Here is a 20,284-nt window from a genome sequence, read left to right on the forward strand (position 1 = left end):
CTTGAAGATCCATCCTTGAAGATTCTTGGGATACTTTTAGGGTAGTCATCCTCCTTTGACTGGTCACACTGGGCCCTGGCCTCCTCCCTTCCTAGTCCAGCTGGTGTTCAATATGTGAGCCACCACTGAAGCATCCCAGTCCCTTGCAGCCTTCCATAGTGCTTGCACAATTAGCACTAATTTGCTAGTAAAGGCAGAGGCAATGGAAGGAGTGGGGTTGGTGGCACGGGCAGCTCATCATACTCTTGGCACTGCTTGATGTCAGGATGAGCTGAGAGATAAGAAGAGGTGGGTTGTTGTTGTTTTTCAGTCGTTTAGTCGTGTCCGACTCTTCGTGATCCCATGGACCATAGCACGCCAGGCCTTCCTGTCCTGTGCTCTCTCCCGGAGCGTGCTCAAGTTCATATTCATTGCATCCGTGATGCTATCTAGCCATCTCATCCTCTGCCGTCCCCTTCTCCTTTTGCCTTCAGTCTTTCCCAGCATCAGGGTCTTTTCCAGGGAGTTTTCTCTTCGCATTAGGTGGCCAAAATATTGGAGCTTCAGCTTCAGTATCTGTCCTTCCAATGAGCACTCAGGGTTGATTTCCTTTAGGATGGACTGATTTGACCTCCTTGCAGTCCAGGGGACTCGTAAGAGTCTTCTCCAGCACCACAGTTCGAAAGCATCAATTCTTCGGCGCTCAGCCTTCCTTATAGTCCAGCTGTCACAGCCATACATTACTACTGGGAAAACCATAGCTTTGATTATACGGACCTTTGTCGGCAAGGTGATGTCTCTGCTTCTTACTATGCTGTCTAGGTTTGCCATAGCTTTCCTCCCAAGGAGCAAGCGTCTTTTAATTTCATGGCTACAGTCACCGTCTGCGGTGATCTTGGAGCCCAAGAAAGTAAAATCTGTCACTGCTTCCATTTCTTCCCCTTCTATATGCCAGGAAGTGATGGGGCCAGATGCCATGATCTTAGTTTTTTTAATGTTGAGTTTCAAACCAGCTTTTGCACTCTCCTCTTTCACCCTCAACAAGAGGCTTTTGAGATCCTCTTCGCTTCCTGCCATTAGGGTGGTATCGTCTGCGTATCGGAGGTTGTTGATAATTCTCCCAGCAATCTTAATTCCGACCTCTGATTCATCCAACCCGGCATTTCTCATGATGTGCTCTGCATATAAGTTAAATAAGCAGGGTGACAATATGCAGCCTTGTCGTACTCCTTTCCCAATTTTGAACCAATCGGTTGTTCCATCTCTGGTTCTTACTGTTGCTTCTTGACCCTCGTACAGGTTTCTCAGGAGACAGGTAAGGTGGTCTGGTACTCCCATCACTTTAAGAATTTGCCACAGTTTGTTGTGATCCACACAATCAAAGGCTTTAGCGTAGTCAATGAAGCAGAAATAGACGTTTTTCTGGAATTCTCTTGCTTTCTCCATGATGCAGCAAATGTTGGCGATTTGATCTCTAGTTCCTCTGCCTCTTCTAAACCCAGCTTGTACTTCCAGTAGTTCTCGGTTCGCATACTGCTGAAGCCTAGCTTGTAGGATTTGGAGCATCACCTTGCTGGCATGTGAAATGAGCGCAATTGTGCGGTAGTTTGAACACACTTTGGCGTTGCCCTTCTTTGGAATTGGAATGTAAACTGACCTTTTCCAGTCTTGTGGCCACTGTTGAGTGTTCCAGATTTGTTGGCATATTGAATGCAGCACTTTAACAGCATCATCTTTTAGGATTTTAAATAGCTCAGCTGGAATACTGTCATCTCCGCTAGCTTTGTTGTTACTAATGCTTCCTAAGGCCCACTTGACTTCACTCTCTAGGATGTCCGGCTCAAGTTCAGTGACCACACTATTATGGCTATCAGGGACATTCAGATCTTTCCTGTATAGTTCTTCTGTGTATTCTTGCCACCTCTTCTTAATCTCATCTGCTTCTGTTAGGTCCCTGCCTTCTTGGTCCTTTATCATGCCTGTCTTTGCACAAAACGTTCTCTTGAGATCTCCAATTTTCTTGAAGAGATCTCTAGTCTTTCCCATTCTGTTGTTTTCCTCGATTTCTTGGCATTGTTCATTTAAGAAGGCCTTCTTGTCTCTCCTTGCTATTCTCTGGAACTCTGCATTCAGTTGGGTATATCTTCCCCTTTCTCCCTTGCTTTTCACTTCCCTTCTTTCGTGAGCTACTTGTAAAGCCTCATCAGACAGCCACTTGGCTTTCTTGCATTTCTTTTTCTTTGGGATGGATTTCGTTGCTGCCTCCTGAACAATGTGACGGACCTCCGTCCATAGTTCCTCAGGCACTCTGTCTATCAGGTCTAATCCCTGAAATCTATTCCTCACCTCCACTGTATATTCATCAGGGATATGATTTAGGTCATACCTGAACGGTTTAGTGGTTTTCCCGACGTTCTTCAATTTAAGCCGAAATTTTGCAAGAAGCAGCTCATGATCTGAGCCACAGTCAGCTCCAGGTCTTGTTTTTACTGACTGTATGGAGCTTCTCCATCTTTGGCTGCAAAGGACATAATCAATCTGATTTCGATATTGACCATCTGGTGACGTCCATGTGTAGAGTCGCCTCTTGTGCTGTTGGAAAAGAGTGTTTGCTATGATCAGCATGTTCTCTTGGCAAAACTCTATTAGCTTTTGTCCTGCTTCATTTTGTACACCAAGGCCATGCCTGCCTGTTATCCCGGTGATTTCTTGACTTCCTACTTTAGCATTCCAATCCCCTATGATGAAGAGGACATCTTTTTTTGGTGTTAGTTCTAGAAGGTGTTGTAGGTCTTCATAGAACCGATCAACCTCAGCTTCTTCGGCCTCAGTGGTTGGGGCATAGACTTGAATTACTGTGATGTTGAATGGTTTGCCTTGGATTCGTACTGAGATCATTCTATCATTTTTAAGATTGTACCCCAGTACTGCTTTTCCCACCCTTTTGTTGACTATGAGTGCTACTCCATTTCTTCTAAGGGATTCTTGCCCACAATAGTAGATATGATGGTCACCTGAATTAAATTCGCCCATGCCTGTCCATTTTAGTTCGCTGATTCCCAAGATGTCGATGTTCAATCTTGCCATCTCATGTTTGACCACCTCCAGCTTACCTTGATTCATTAATCTGACATTCCAGGTTCCTAAACAATATTGTTCTTTACAGCATCGGATTTTCTTTTCACCACCAGACACATCCACAGCTGAGTGTCCTTTCGGGTTTGGCCCAGCCGCTTCACTCTTTCTGGCGCTACTTGGAAATACCCTCTGCTCTTCCCCAGTAGCATATTGGACACCTTCCGACCTGAGGGGCTCATCTTCCGGCGTCATATCTTTTAGCCTTGTGATATGTTCCATGGGGTTTTCTTGGCAAGAATACTGGAGTGGGTTGCCATTTCCTTCTCCAGTGGACCACATTTTGTCAGAACTCTCTGCCATGACCTGTCCGTCATGGGTGGCCCTGCACGGCATAGCTTATGGCTTCACTGAGTTACGCAAGCCCCTTCGCCACAACAAGGCAGTGATCCATGAAGGGGGAAGAGGTGGGTGCAACTCCTTTAATACTGTATTGTTTCTCCAGCCCTACTGCCGGCATAAAACCATAAAATCTGATGGGGAGATTGTGCACATGACCCATGACTTGTAAATATGCTGTGTTATTCAAAGTGGCAGAGTCAAGAGATATGCATATTTGTTCCCAGCATTGAGCTATGATATCTAGCTTAGTGATTTTCAAATGGTTTGATTTTTCACATTGATTCGTCTGACACCAAATCCCCACATGCTTGCCAGCATATTGCAGAGGAATCTAAGAAATCTTCTAGGGCACATGTTCAGTTCATGCAGGGGGTTGTGTTGTGCCTTGCACCATTGCTCTGTATGAATTCAGAGCACACACAAAGGAACACACTACACTCTAATGCAGCTGCATATTTTACTTGTGGGCAAAGTCACTTCAGGGAAGCTTGAATACCTCCAGTATTGATCTCCTCATTAAGGAACCCCTGAGAAGCTTATGAGAAACTTCTGGCACACATTAGACAATTATTGCTGTAATGCAGCTTTCCCTAGCTTGGGCCCTTCTAGATGATTTGAGCTACAACTCCTGTCAGCCCAACTGTTGGCCATGCTGTCTGGACCCGATGAGAGTTGTAGCCCAAAACATTGGAGGGACCCAGATTGGGAAAGGCTGCCCTAACGCAAGATACCAATGTTGCTGGAAAACCTAGAGTTTTCTATCCAAGTTCTAGGTTCCTTTGCTAAAGCAAAGCCCTCGTTTTAGGAGTACAAAACAGAGACCACTACACAAGTTGTTCAAAAGATTTACTATGTTTCCAAAATCTGTAATTAAACTCTAGTTTTTAAATCATATCAATTGATAAATGGTAGTTTCCCTCTTTCATGTCACGTGTGTTAGAAAAGATAGAAATTGTCAGTTTAATATCCCCAATTTAGGCTGCAATCTTATACACACTTGGGAATAAATCCCATTCAGCTGAATGGGACTTCGGAGCAGAAATGCATAGGATTAGACTGTCAACCTGCTTATCCTGCCATATATTTATTGAAAATATTCTTATAGGTAGCTACTAGTGTTGCAGAACCCAGAGTCAGAGAGACCACGGAGTGAAGGAAAAAGAGATTCTTTATTTAACGCGCGGGCTTAAGGCTGGAATCGTTTCCAAAGAGCCAGAAGCCCCGATTTACATTAGCACATTGGTTTTATAGACATTGTGACACATATGAAACGGCTCCTCCTCCCCCTCCCGCATGGGGTTGCAATCCTCAACATTTTTCCTCCTAGCACCATTGTTTATAATACAAGAACTGGGTTATAGGGTAGCCATGATAAGGAGAGAACAGAAGAGAACAGCAGAGAACAAGATATACAACTGTATGACCTTTGACAAGATAAGGAATTCCTGTGTCTCGTCAGCTTACAACAATATATTCAAGGGAGAAAGAGCTCAGCAAGAACATGAAGCATGAGACTGCATGAGGCTACTTAGTCTGACCCCCGATATGGCTGCTACATTCCCCCCTTAAATGCATAATTTCATTACAATTATAGCATTTCTGATAACTATACAAAGCTTTTTGTGACATACATATTACTTAGCCTCTTGTTGGGCTATTAGAGCATAGAGGGCAGCAGTTTTACTAGCTGAGACATAAAACAGATTGGTTAAACAGCGCATAAGACAAGGAACGCAGAGACATAACAGAACTTTTATGAACAATACTGGTAGAATTAGGATGAACAATGCTTTTAAGCCAGCTAAGATCTGGAAGCCAAGGGGTTAACTAATTTAGCTAATTGTTTTGTCTTATTGTTTTGTTAGCTACTATATTGTGCAGCTTGTTGATCTGTTCATCTACAGCATTGCCATTATCAGTTAAGTTAAAACAACAGAGGTTTTGGTGTGTCTCACAACTTAAATGATGAAGAAGGAAGAGGTAATCTATACCAGCTCTGTTTTCTAGAACTGCACCTTTTAGATCACGCAGCTTTTTATTTAACAATGACAATGCTCGTGAGGTGGCATTTATGCTTTTGGCTAAGCTGCAAGCTAACCGGTTGATTTCCAGACCATCAGCCAAGGCTAAACCTGGAACCTTAACCAGTGACATTGCTAAGGCCAATTTTTCTGAGTCAGAATATAACTGCACATGACTATTACAATTTTTAGTTAGTTGGAGTGCTCAAGGCTGCCGTTGACGGATTTTCTCGGGCTACAGGGGAAGAATTGGCACCAGTTCAATTGGCGGCTGAGGCAACATGGGTGGTTATCAGACAAGTTGGCAGGAATGAATGACCAAGTGCGGGAATTACATGTCTAAAACCATCCATGAGGCAAAAGTATGTGGGCATCATTAAAAGATATGTTTTGAATTTTATTACAGTGGAAGGGGGCCAGGGATAGCTTTGTATTTTCTGGAAAATTTTTTGACAATTAAGCATTTGTGCACACGTAGCATTTGTTTCAGCAATGATGGGGGTGCGTAGAGTGAACTCTGTAGGGGGTAGGATCTTTGCAACCATGCCCCAATTAGCATTTTGGGAATAAGTTAAACTTACACCATAAACTTTTAACATGGTATCTTTTTGAATTTTCTCAGGATGTCTACAGACAGGTATTAGGCAAGAGCTAATAAGCCTGTTTGCAGGTATACCTCTTGGCAAACAAAAATGTTTTACTCTTGTGATGTTAGCCAGGTAAAGCCAGTAATTATCAGCAAATCACTGGGACAAACTTCTTTTTCCAGGGGCAGACCCCCCTTTTTGCACCTTATTAAGGAAACACAATGCAACACTACTAACACTACAACACGCATGTTTGATCTTCTTTGGGATCTGACCGTACGCTGGGCAGCTATTCACCTGGCAAGCTGCAGTAGGGTCTAGTCCCCTTCTTCAATTCTCCAGTTGCAGGTCTGACCGTACGCAGGGGGACAGTTTCCCGGTGTGTCCACAGTAAGGTCTAGCCTGAGTCTTCTTACTGCTTTTTCAGAATGATTTTTAAAGGATTTTCAGGATTTCTGTTTACAGTCTACTCTCCCCCTCTCGCTCTCTTGACTCGTGTCCAGTGTATCCAGGGTTTAACTCCAGCTACTTTCATAGCTGTGGGGGTGGAAAGTATGACAGTTTTCAGTCTTCTCTATCTGGGAGTCAAAGGGTTATTTTTCCCTCTTTAACTCATACTTTAACTCTTGGTTGGAAAGGATGAACTTCTGTGATGGGAATGGCTTATTTTTTTAAGACAAAGCGACGCTGGGCTTGAAGACCTTTGCTCAGTGTTTGGACTTCTTGTTTAAGGCTAACGTTTGCTTGCTCTTGATGCCACTCCAGTGTCAATCATGAAGTCAATGTCACTGCCCCTCACAGTCAATGTCACGGCCCCTCTCAAGCTGTCTCCCTCTTCGCCCATTCTGGCCCCTTTGGTTTTCTCCTTTGTGTATTTGATTTATTTTATTTGGGCATTCATGCCACTAATGTCCATCTTGTCCACACTGGGCACACTGGTTCTTTTTTTAAGAATCTTCTGCCTCTGCCGGGTCTTCTTCTTTTTTCTTTCGTCCACGTCTTTTTGGGCCTCTGGGCTGAGGGAGGTGTACTGGCGATAGGCATTTGAAAGATGCTCCAAGTACGCTCTGGGGCCTCGGTGGCACCTTGCAGCACTTTAGACACTTTGGTCATATTAATTGACTTCTTTATACCTGCCTTTCATGGCTTCTAACAGCAGGGTTTGATACTGGGTGAGGCGCTCTAGCCCAACTTGTGTTTTGGGATTCCAGCAGGGGGGGGTTACTTACAAGGAGACTTTATTGGGTAACTTACAGCACACAGGCGTACTTAATTTTTGGATCAGACAGCTTCTCTGAACCACGAGCTATTGCGCTAAATGGGTTTTTATACTATACATGTTACCCATAACACTAGCAAGCATTTTCAGCATAGGCTAGAAGTGTTTGGTTCTCAGGCACAGCTTCCTGTAAACAACTTCGCTTCCCAAAGTGCTTGATAACACTTTTTATTTATTAGTATGGGAAGACAAATTTTTTCTCTTTCTTTTGCTTTCTTTTTCTTTGCTGATCTGCCTGTATTGCAGATCATGTTTCAAACTTTTTATATAAAACTTTCTGCTCCATGCACCAGCCTTGTCTCTTTATTTGTCTTTTTCAAGTTAAACTTACTTAAACTTTTCTGCCTTACACTAGTCCCACTGACACACATTTGGGATAGGCTCTTCTTCTCCTTCTAGTTACATTTTCTTCATTTTAAAGAACTATTACATTATTGTGGCTACTTTACCCCAGGTAATAAGCTCCAGGCACAATCAGCTGCTTTTAATTTACCCTGGGGGCAACTATGGCCACACTTCTTTTTTACAAATGTTTTTTCTTTGCCTTTTGCCTTTTCTTTTTCTCTCTTCTCTATCTGTCTTCTACTTTCTCTATTCCTTCTTTTCTACTTGCTTTTGTCTTTTCTCTTCGTCATCCATTGGGAACCACACTTAGTATCATTTGGAGTTGCAACTAACACTAATCTGCAAATATCACATATACTTTATGATATCTAAGAAATCATAAAATATATACAACAAACTTTTTCTGCAATTTAACACAATGAATGGAAAACACTTCTTGCATGGTAAGGCATGATGGAGCAGATCCAGAAATCATACTGGTCTTCTGGCTGAAAGCTCAGGGCTCATCAAAATCAAGGGACGGGCATACCCACACACGCAGAGTTCTAGGTCACCATTTTTGCATCGGCAACTCTATGCTGCATGAATTCTGGCAAAAGGAAATCTAAAAGTTATAGATCAAACTCAGCCTGCTGTACACTGAGCTGACTACAAACATAGACACACGGTCCACAGCGATGAGAGTTCAAGTTTATCCAAAGCTTCATAGCACTGTCCATGGCATGTTTGTGACAATTTAAAATTTTAGTTCATGTGCAGAGTGTCTCTAAAAAGCCCAGACATTGATGGAAGCAAACAGAGACGGCTCTGGGCAATGAAGATGTGATGTTTCCAGCAAAGGCTCTCTACTTTTGCATCAGTTTAAAAAGGGAAAGTGTGGCCCTACACCCCTTTTGACAGACAAGGGCCTTTAACTTTTTAGCAAGGCCTCTGTCTAAACAGAGCGGCACAGCTCAGCTCTCTAGCCGTGACACTTTAACCTGGGCAACTCCTTTGTAAATTTTATTTTACTTCTGTCAGGTTCTCTCACAGACATTTTAAAAACTTACTCTTTTTTTTTTCTTCTAACCTGGTACACGAAAGCACTGAAACACTGAGTGCCGAAACTCAGGACGCTGGGGGGTGATGGGCATCGCTTTATACTTGCATTTTTCAGGCAGCCATTAATCTTCGGGGAGGCGGTGGGGTGATTTGCAGGACTTCAAAGGCAAGCTTCTCAGTTTGTTTGTATTTGTAAATCCCAAGCTCAAAACAGGACACGATGAGGTACAGGGCCACCAAATTCTTGCTTTGGCACGGGCAACAAATAACTCGGGTTAGCTTTCTTCGCTGGGGTCTCAAACAGGAAAACAGTCTTAATTTAAAGTTGTAACATCACTGACAGCGTCAGCCAGCCAGCTACACAGATCTCATTGTTTTTTAAGACAGTTGCTCCAATATTTTCTTCTCAGTCAGGTTGGGTCTTTCAGCTTACACAGTTTATTGCAGCTTTCAGGAGCATGGCAGTAGCGTGATTTTGGCTTGGCCAGGAACATGCTGTCTGGTTTCTCGGTCTCTTTAGCACACACACTTAGGCAGTGTAACACTGGACACTCAAATCAGTGAGATTTCTTCATTGCAGGGAATCCCACGGCAAAAGCTTAATGGTTACGCTCTTCAGAAATCATATAGCTGATGGTCAGTAGCTACAGGCTCTATGCAATTTTAACACAGTTCAAAGCTAAACATGGTTACCTTGACAGAGATCTTCAACATGGTCTTTCCGCTTCATTCTGCTTTGGGTCAGTCTTATGGCACACTTTTCACTCGAAGAGGGGTCTAGCCTGTGCTCTGGGGGCTGATTCTTCACCTTTATTTTCTATTTTGCCTTCATCTTCTGGGTCTTCATTTTCAGTTTCCATTTCTTAGGGATTTCATCTCAATTAGGCGAGGTGATGATGTTGCACAACTCAGAACGTTGTGGGCAATTTTCCTGCCCCCCCTCTCTCGGCGCGCTAGGCTAACAGCTACTTCTTCGGCCTTACACTCTCACGCTCCCACGCTTTGTTAAAAGCCAGACTGTCCTGCAACATTTTTCTAATTAACAGCCTCAGATCTTGTTTTTTTTCCTCTCAGCTCGACCTTGAGCTTTTTGCTGTTTTCTCTTTCTATTCTGAATCTTTAAAAAAACACCTTTTTCTTTCTTTGTTTGACATACATCTCAAGGGGGTGCAAGGTTTGCTTCCCCCACCACCCATAGCCTCCCTCTTAAATTGAAGACAGACACAATTAGGGAATGGGAATTGGTCAGTGAGTAAGGGGTCTCACTGGCCGACACAAGAGGATTTTTCACACCACGCACTTTGCTACTGGCCTGGGCACCCGGACGGTCAACGGTATGCGTCAGAAACCGCAGTAGCCACTCACACAATCATCAATCTCTCCACTACATCCATATGTCCCTGCCACCCACTTTTCCCACTTTTTACCAGAGCGGAAAACGGCTTCCCCAGCTTCCTCAGCTTCCTACTGAGTACTGGCGTGCTAGGTACTGGCGCCCACTCGGGGGAGTGATCAGGCCCCCCTTCTACCCGCAAGGAGTAGGTTCTTTTGTATACGTATACCACCAACACTGACCTTCTTCATAAGGCGGGGCCCTCTTTTTTTCTGCCCAGTGGCCTTTCTCCCTAAAGGCGGGGCCCTCTTTCATTTCTTAGGGATTTCAACTCAATTGCAGCTGCGATACAGGCAGGGCTCAAGTTCCTTCCTCCGCTTCCCAAGGTTCTCTTGCTGCTCGCTGCCGTTTGGGCGATCCCGGTGCAGGCTTTCTCCCATTCACTCGACAAAAAGGTCGGTGGCGCCAAGAAAGGGAGGCATGCGCCGAGCTCGTCTTCCCGGTGCGGCGATCAAGAGCAGGCAACTGCCACCTGTCTGGCTCAGAGCCTGCCACATCCGAGTCACGGCACCATTTATGTTGCAGAACCCAGAGTCAGAGAGACCACGGAGTGAAGGAAAAAGAGATTCTTTATTTAACGCGCGGGCTTAAGGCTGGAATCGTTTCCAAAGAGCCAGAAGCCCCGATTTACATTAGCACATTGGTTTTATAGACATTGTGACACATATGAAACGGCTCCTCCTCCCCCTCCCGCATGGGGTTGCAATCCTCAACATTTTTCCTCCTAGCACCATTGTTTATAATACAAGAACTGGGTTATAGGGTAGCCATGATAAGGAGAGAACAGAAGAGAACAGCAGAGAACAAGATATACAACTGTATGACCTTTGACAAGATAAGGAATTCCTGTGTCTCGTCAGCTTACAACAATATATTCAAGGGAGAAAGAGCTCAGCAAGAACATGAAGCATGAGACTGCATGAGGCTACTTAGTCTGACCCCCGATATGGCTGCTACACTAGGAGGAGGGCTTTTTCTGCTGTGGCACCCCGGCTGTGGAATGAGCTCCCTAGTGAGGTTCGCCTGGCACCTACATTGTATTCTTTCCAGTGTCAGGTGAAGACCTTTTTATTTTCCCAGGCATTTTAGCTTTTTAGACTTTTAGCTTTGCTGTTTTAAATCTGTATTTTAAATTCCTGCACTGCTGTTAGGTTTTATTGTGGTTTTATTGTTATATTGTGGTTTTAATGTTCTATATATTTTATATTGTTTTATTGTGTGCCGTTTGGTTTTAACTTTTGTGAACCGCCCAGAGAGCTTCGGCTATTGGGCGGTATAGAAATGAAACAAACAAACAAATAAATAAAAACCACAACATGCATCATTCTGTTGTCAAGGGATTCTTCTGCAGAAGTTGAAGCAGGAACAGTATTCACTGCTGCTGAGCCTAGACACTTTAAAATGAATTCAAATGGAAAGGGTTTTTTTTTTTTTTTTTTTACAATAAGCTAATAATGACAATCAGTAAAAAAAAAGTCTTTATCAGACTTTTTGGAAATTGCAGTGTTAACCTCTCTGTTCAAATCAAATAAAGAGATCTCTTCCAAGTCTGTTCTCTTCATACATTATGCTGTTGACCTAAGAGAGCTATTGATATAAAAGGCTGGTTCCAGTTAATTGAGCATCTTGCTGTACAGTGGAAAAGTGTTTTAGTTCTGCTGAATATAATGCAACCTAGATAGTCCTATCTTTAAAGTAAAAATTTCAAAGCTACTAGTTCAAGTACTTTGGGGTTCTTGGATAGCCATTTATTTTGAACATCACCCCCCTCCCCCAATTTCTGGGACTTTTCTGTAGATGTTAGGATCCAAAAGAGTTTGGTTTATACAGCTTTGTTGTTTAACTGTGTGAGTCAGTGCTAGAGTTGCACAGCCTACCTTTTTTGACAGGGAACATTAGCATTTTTGGATCACAAATTGTACAGATCTTCCTCCCCCGTCTTCACCTTTTGAAGTTACTGATAGTAAGTTTTCCTTTATTACTTTGCAACTGTATTTACTTACTTATTTATTTAATAAATATGTTGATCCTATAATAGTGGACAGGAATCTGGCTTGTTGGCTAGGTGTATGATGCTTGCTTAGGGTGCAGGAGGCCCTGAGTTCAAATCCCAGACAAGCCCTCTCCAGGGGTAGAAGTCTGGCTGTTCCTTTAAGAGGGGAGCTATAGCTCAGAGGTAGACCACATGTTTTGCATGTAGAATGTCCCAGTTTAATCTATGGCATCTCCAATTAAAAGTAACAGGTAGTAGATGATAGGAAATATCTCCTCTTGAGCAGTCAGGAAGAGATGAAAAGACGCACACATAAGCACCCATTTTAGGGGCAAGAAAGAAAGTTTAAAGGGGTGTGGGTTGCTCCAGGCACAGCGCTTTGATTTTTCACCACTTCATTAATGCACAATTGCACTTTAAATCCCCATTTTAGGGGCAACAAGGAGGGTTTAAAGGGGGGGGGAATGCTCCAGACACAGTGCTTTGATTTTTTGCTCCTTCTCTAAAGCAAAACAGGCTGGGAAGGTGAGGAGACTGGAAAGCACAGGAAACCTCAGAAGGGGCGAGGGGGGGGATCGGAAACAGGAGGAGGCAGGAAAACGGATGGGGTAAGCAGACCCAAATCACTCCAAAAAGGCTCCACTCAGCCATCAAGAGAATAATGCGATTAGGGCTCCGTGGAAACAGCGCAGCCTGCCAGGGTACAGTGATGATAGACTGGGTCCTATTGGGACATGGAAACATGTGAGAGAGAAAATGTGCTTGGGGAAACAGCGCAACAAAGTTGGAAAAGTAGCGAAGGTGATAGTGAGGAAACACACCCCAAGACAGTGATGGAGGGCTGCTGCACACATAGATACGGCTACCATGCAGGGCTACTTTATATTGCTTCACACAGAGAACTGTTTGAATTTGTTGGCTCGCCACCTCAATTGAGCAATTTTCTCCATGCTATGACAGACCTATCCCTGAAGTGACCATTGTGAACAAGCCTTAAGTATGGTCCTAATGGGAGATCGGAGGGAGATGTTGGCTACAGCCCTATGCTACATCTCACTTTTAATTCTTCAGCCTTGGAACAGCCAACAAAATTGATTGGTACAAGATTGTGAATAAAGTAGAGGAAGTAGTTTTTCCTGCAATACATAATTAACATGGAGTTCATTGCCACAGTATGTTGTGATTGCCCACTACTACAGATGGCCTTGAAAATGGATTGCATTCATTAAAGAGAGTTCTTCTAATAAACTATTAGAACAAACAACAATAGATGACCATCATCATCGTCATCATCCTCATGCTCTTCGATCTTTGCTGGGGCATCTGGTTGCCTGCTGTTGGTGCTAAGAGTTCTGGGTTAGATCAATCTTTTGAAGTGGCTTAGAGTGTCTGTATGCAATGAATATGAACTTGAGCACGCTCCGGGAGAGAGCGGAGGACAGGAAGGCCTGGCGTGCTATGGTCCATGGGGTCACAAAGAGTCGGACACGACTTAACGACTGAACAACAACAACAGAGTGTCTGTCCTTATATTTTCCTGTTCTATTGCACCACCCCTGTTCTTATATTTTCCTGTTCTATTGGATTCATATGAGTGGTGCTTGTGTTGCAATGGTTTGCACGGAGTATGAAAAGTCTGCAAATGTGACCAAACAGTCCCTGAGAATTTTGCCATTGGCTGCAGTATTTCTCCTGAACATATTCCAGTGGGGGGGGGGGCAGTTGCTTAACTAGATTAAAAAAACACTGTGGCTGCAGCTACAGTGATTACATCAACATTCTCTCTCTTTGGCAATCTGTGTATTGCTTCCACTGTGCAAGAAGCAATTTAATGATGTTTCCAGTTAAGTGGTAAATTGGTTACAAAATACCAATGAATGTCAGTATTTTTGCATTAATTTATAGAGGTTGTGTGTTTTACAGAATTGTAGAAATGTCCCAAACATACTTCATTATATGCATCTATCTTTGCTTATGCCTGTTTTGTTATTTTGGATAGTTTATACCCTTCAAATTTAAGCTGCAAATCAATACCTACAGCATTTGCGAGTGGAAAGGGGGGGGGGAGAAATGACGAGACGACACAAATTGATTTGGGATAAAACAGGGCCACATTTATTGATAGATTACAATCTGCGAAGAAAGCACTGGTGGGCACACCGCCAAAAGACCAACATGTCAGGTAGAGTGAGGCATTCATCGTCTGGGGCGAGGCGTCTACCCTCGCCCGCCAATCGGACATACCCAGTTCTGGGCTGGGAGACCTTCCCCTGTCACCCCCTCTCGAGCCACAGAACCCGACTGGGTGAGGAGGGTTGGCCTCAGAGGTAAGTCGTATCTCCCGACTGGGGCCACAAAACCCAGAGCCGGAAGGCTTGGGCCTTACCAGTCACCTGAAACGGTGCCTATGAATGCTCACCTGTCCTCTCCCCCAGCGGAGTGCCCACCTGGAGCTGCCACAGGAGGGTGACAAGCCTCTGCTTACTCGCTCTCCCCCCACCTGTGCAGTAAACACTCCCAAATGCCCCTTCGCAGATCGGCCAAAAAGACATCATTGCCTAGTTCGGTGAGGTGAACACCATCCGCCCTGTAGAGCATCCCCCGAGCAGGAGAAATGTCAGGGTGGATGATGGTCTGGTTGCCCTGTTTGATTAGAAAGTTCCTGATCTCCCTGTTGACCTTCTTATGGGCCCTATCCATGGCGCAAAGATCCAAGCCATCCCCCCAAGCCACTCTGGGTAGCAGGTTGGACCAAATAATGGTGATTCCCGGCCAGCGAAGCCAAATCATTCGCGAGTCCTCCCAGGCTTGAAGAATCAGAGCCTTGCCTTTCAGCAGACCTAGATTGTTCCCCCCTAAGTGCAGCATTAGAACCTGTGGGGGAACCTTCACCAGCCCTAGCTGGAATAATGTGGGCAGGAGGAGCTCCCAACGCAGCCCACGTCTGCCGAACCACTGAATGGTGGCATAGTGGCTGAGCCCTAGCTGGGATCTGCAGCTGGAGGAGGCCCTCCGACCAGCCCAGAAAACCATACTGTGCCCGCAGATGAGCACCTTCAGTGGTTCACTTGCGCTCCAGCCATCTAGAAGAACAAGCAAAAGCAAAGAACAGAAATGTCCTCCCAGGCTAAAGGCCCGGCAGTGGCCTCACGTATGCCTGGTACGCCTTGGAGCGCCACCTGCCGACCGACTGCACTTTGTCTGATGTGAACCCCAGAGATGCAGCAGTGGAGGTGGCCCCAATCCGGAAGGAATGTGTGCCGAATCGAAGAGCACCCAGACCCAACGCCTTTAATGTGCTTGCTGTGTGACTGCCCAAAATTGATATTTGGTTAAAGGAGAGGAGTCGCTGTGCAAAAAAGGGGGCCGGGCAGATTTTCCCGAACCTTGAGAAAGTCCCTCAATGCAGTGACCGGACAGAGGTCCGGCACGGGGGCTGGAAACAGGGACACACTGACGCCCCTCCCCGCCTTGTCAGTCTTGGACTTCCTAAGCCGAATAAGGGCCCCCCGCTGAGAAAACTGTAAGTCATTAAACTGCAAGGCTCGTCCCAACAGGTCGCCCCTAGCAGACACCACCAACTCCGATATCCTGAATGCCCCAAAGAATGCTGTAAGAGCCGCAGCATGAAACAAAGTGGCTTCATGAGAAGATTTGCACAAGGAAGGCCACAGATCCCGCAAGCCCAGCAATATGTCTGGCGACAGATGGTGTCTAGGGTCAGGAGGCACCAGGGACCCCCTGGACCAGCCCTGAAGCATCCGCTGGACACGGAAGTCCACAGTGTTGTCCGCCACACCCCTGATTTTAGACCAGAAGGCAAGCGCAGCAAACCTCCGCCCAATGGTCCGGGCTGCTAGACCCCGCCTGTGGGCATCCACGCAAAACTGCAGTAGGTGATCAACCAGTATTGGCCAGCGCTGTGGGAGATGTGCAGCCGCCTGGTATGAAAAGAACTCCCTACCTGACCTGGCGTAAGCCGCTCTCGCTCTAAGAAGGTAAGGTCTTTTCCCACACCTAGCGCAAACCACTCCGCTGGCCAACGTGCGTGGCACCTTTGATCCTGAAGCACAACCCCAAAGCCTAGGGCCCCAGATGAATCAGAATGTATCTGTAGTTCTGCTTCCAAAAGTAACTCCTTCCTCTAGAAGGAAACGCCATTGAATGTGTTAAAGAAATGCAGCCAAACAAAAAGGTCCTCTTTCATGGCTGATGATACTTGAATGCGGTGGTGCGGCAAGCGTAGGCCCCGCATGGCATTACAAAGGCATCTAAGGAAGGCCCTGCCAGGGGCTACTACCCAACAGGCAAAATTAAGCTGCTGTACTACGTCCTGCAGTGCCAACAGTGTGACTTTCTTAGAATGAAGCATGTGCAGAATCCTGTCCTTTAGGGCCTGTAGTTTGTCAGCTGGGAGCCTACACAGCTGATTCACAGAGTCTAATTCTATGCCCAAAAACTTAATAGTGGGGGAAGAGCCCTCAGTCTTATCCTCCGCCAAAGGTACATGCAGCTCATTTGCAAGGGCGGAAAATTCCCGCATTAGCCACACACACTGTGCCAGGGGAACCCGCAAATAGGAAGTCATCAAGGTAGTACACGACGCTATGGGACCCAGTTTTATCAATCAGAGCCCATTCCAAGAAGGAACTGAACTTCTCAAACATAGCACAGGACACCGAACATCCCATGGGTAGGGCCCTGTTGACATAAAACTGACCAGAAAAACAGAATCCCAAGCGGTCGAAGACATCAGGGCAGATAGGCAAGAGGCGGAATGCGGATTTAATGTCGCATTTCCCCATGAGGGCCCCAGGGCCCAGTGCCTTCACCATGGATACTGCCGTGTCAAACGGTATGTAGGGAACAGAGCATAGGTACTCTGGAATGGTGTCGTTCACTGACCCCCCCCTTGGGGAAAGACCGGTTGGATCAACCAGTATTCACCTGTGGCCTTTTTAGGCACAATGCCCAAAGGGGAGACCCTGAGGTCGGGGAAAGGGGGAGAGTCAAGTGGACCAATGACTCGCCCCGCGGCCACCTCCTTATTGATCTTATCTAAGACTATCTGTTCGAAACCTGCAATAGATTTCTGATTCTGGGAAATTTGGGGCTGGCGTTGGCCCAGGAATGGAATCCTGAAACCCAGGGAAAATCCTTCATTTAAGTAGCGGGTGTCATCCCGAAGCGGGTAGCGCTTCAAAAAGCGCTATAGCAGCCCTAATTTAATTGGACAGGACCCCTTTAGGCGAAGGTTGTGGGCCACCACCGGACTTCTTACTGTCCTGCCATTCCCAATTTGGGCCCCGCTGACTTTTGGCCTTTGGGCAACCAATGAAGGCATGCTGACCCCCACAAATGGAGCACACATGGTGAAATCGGCATGGGTTCTTGAAGCAAACGCCCTTGGAGCCAAACTCTCAACAGAGAATGCGGTGTTGAACCACCTGTCCCGCCCCAGCCTTAGGGGCTGAGGTGGGTGATGGCTTAGCTAATAAATGCCCGCTATTGAATAGATCACCAAAACCCGGCCCGGCACGGGTCATAAACTGCAGCCAAAGATCCTGATCCTTGGCATCCCAGCAAAAAGTGGGGTCAAATGCCGCCAGCATACGAAAACATTCGGCATAGGCCAGCCAAGCTCCACCCTCATATTCAGTATAGGCCCTACATATCCAAATACTTAGTGAGGACCCAACCACGCTCTGGGTGCTTTTGCTGAATGACACCCATATAGATTAAGAAGCCGGGCAGCCAATTGGCCCAGTGCATGACACCTTCCTACGCCTGACCCTCTCCTGATCCTTATCACTAGATTTCTCTCCCTCCTTTGTTTCTGTCTCTCGGAATAACAGGGAAAAGACATCAACGAATTCTCCCCAAAGTATTTTCTCTCTTGTTGCAGGTAATAGGTGATATCCCAGGGGGGTAGATGTCCCCCCGGTCGGGATTGCCCCTTTCTGTGCATGGGCATAAGGGTCCCCTCGGAGACATGGGCATAAGGGTCTCTTTATGCATGGGCATAAGGGTCTCTCCTTGGAGCTCTCGCCTACGGGGCCACGCCCCACGGCTGCACAAGCAGCATTGGCGGATGGGGCATGCTGGGGAGCCCTGTCGCCGGCTGTAAGAGGCTCAGCAACTGGAGGAGCCATGGGCATTCCCCCCCCATCAACCCCACCAGCAGGGTTTGGAGCAAGGACAGGGGCCCTGTGGAGTTGGGCAGATGCAGGGATGCCAACCACAAGGGCGGCCTCACCCAGTGCGGCCTGGCTTTGAGCCGGGAGTGTGTAACCTGGGCCAAAACAGTTGGGTGGTACACCTGCTGAAGGGAACCCTGGGATACCCCTTGCTGGTGTGTGAAAAGGCCAAGTCATCCCTGCCGTAAAGGGGAACCACCCATATGGCAGGAACTGGTTCCAGCCGGTCGGTGGCAATAACCCCCCGGATCCTGGAACCTCACCTGAACCAAGGCTGTTTGCAGTGTCAGGGATCTGGCTGCGGTCCAATACTGCTGGAGCTGGTGAGACAGGTGCTGGCGACCCTTGCACCGGCAGGGGCTGCTCCGAAAGCGAGCATACGGGCAATGTGGCCGGTGCAGATGCTGTTTGCCCAGTGACGACCTCTCTGGAAGCCTTGATTGCTTCCAGCCTCTCTGAAATAGATAGCCATAGATCTTTGCGAGCTTGCCCTTTAGTAACCTTAGAACCAGAAGTCCTGGGAGCCAGCCTGGCAGGGGTGGCTAATGTAGGGATCCCTAAGTCCTGCTCAGCAGCCTCCAGCCTGGATAGAATGAGGGCCATGTCATGATCCTCATCTTTGGATGAGGAAGAGTCGGCCCTATGGAAGTGGCGCTTAGCTGGGGGACAGGGGGCTTTAGCTGGGGGGCAAGCGGCTTTGCCGTTGCCTTTTTTCCCTCCCAAACCCTTCTTGAGCTGCATTGCTGTGTATTGAAATGCGCTAACCAACTTGGAAGGGAACCTTGGGATAGAAATGCGCTAACCGAACTTTATTGTTAATTTGATTTCTTTATTATTATTATTATTATTAATTTTTATTAGTAGTATTATTTTAATATATTGTTATTTATTTATTATATATCTTATCACACCGTACTAACACACAAGGAAATGTCGAGTACCTTTCAGTAGCTCCTCTCACCCCCCTTTCCCCCCTCCTTTTCCTTCCCCTCCCCTTTCCTTATAAAGGCAAAGGGGCTGCCAGGCACAATGGGCCACCAGGGGGTGGCGGAGTGCTCAAGAGTGTGGGAAAATCCCTGGTGCCTTCCTGAAGGAAAAACAGAAAGCAGCCGGTGACCCACTGCTGGTAGCAGCGAATGGACAGCCGATGGGGGTTGGCAAGCCCAGGCATGGGAGGCAAACGGGGGAGGCAAGCCCAGGGGATGGAAAGACTTTCCTTTCCCTCCCTTTACTAAAGGCTACCCGGAAGTAAGCCACACAGAGACCCCCACCTGTACAAAACTGGCCCAGCTGTGCTGCAGGCAAATGCAGCTCCTAGGGAAGCTCATCGCCGGCAAGGTAAAACACCCTTCAGGAGGAAGAAAGCGCAAAAGGGGCAGACAGGGAACAAAAGACACCCCCCCCCCGAAACAGCCGAGGAGGGCTGGAGCGCTGCGTAAACCAGCGGGTCAAGAGAAAGGGCAGGAGGTGAGGGGGAAGCCTCGCGCTTGTGCCGCGGGGGAGAGGGGAGCAAACCATGCTGCTGAGTATGCTGCTGGCGAGAGGAGGAACTGCCTCATCCCTTGGATGCCACCATGTGCCACTGCTGCTGAAAGTTGGACTGGTGAGTAGGTTGAGGACTGAGGATGCTGCCGCCGCCGCCACTGAAGAAGAAGGCACGAAAAATTCCAGCTCGAATGGCCTGAATGAAGAGGCGGCTGGGACGGCGCAGCCTAAATAGCAGCCGACTCGATCCGCCCCCCAATGATGCCAGGGGCGAAGGCCAATGGCCTTCACCCTTGTCCCGTCCTCCCCCCTCCCGCAACAGCCTCCCCCCCGCAGCCAAGCAAGCCGAGCGCGGGGTGAGGGCACTAACCTAAGGCAATCATGTGCTCTTTACCTGTACAGGCTGTTCATGATGCCAGCCTATTTCAAATGTTATTAAATGAACTTGAAATTAAATCCATGGTGATATTTGCGCCCTGGAATGAAC

At 46.7% G+C, this 20,284-nt stretch overlaps 1 long non-coding RNA gene across 1 annotated transcript; it reads right to left on the minus strand.

The window, feature by feature from the left end:
- Window positions 1-4,606: 4,606 nt before the first annotated feature.
- Window positions 4,607-9,095, minus strand: LOC146355056 (uncharacterized). Its single transcript, XR_014788573.1, has 2 exons — window positions 8,836-9,095; window positions 4,607-6,601 (listed from the first exon to the last, which is right to left on the minus strand). It is a non-coding gene; the product is annotated as an uncharacterized LOC146355056 (long non-coding RNA).
- Window positions 9,096-20,284: the final 11,189 nt, after the last annotated feature.

The sequence above is a fragment of the Heloderma suspectum genome, chromosome 2 (assembly GCF_057233095.1).
Source record: "Heloderma suspectum isolate Gila_16-S chromosome 2, 16-S_ref, whole genome shotgun sequence".
Classification (NCBI taxonomy): domain Eukaryota; kingdom Metazoa; phylum Chordata; class Lepidosauria; order Squamata; family Helodermatidae; genus Heloderma; species Heloderma suspectum.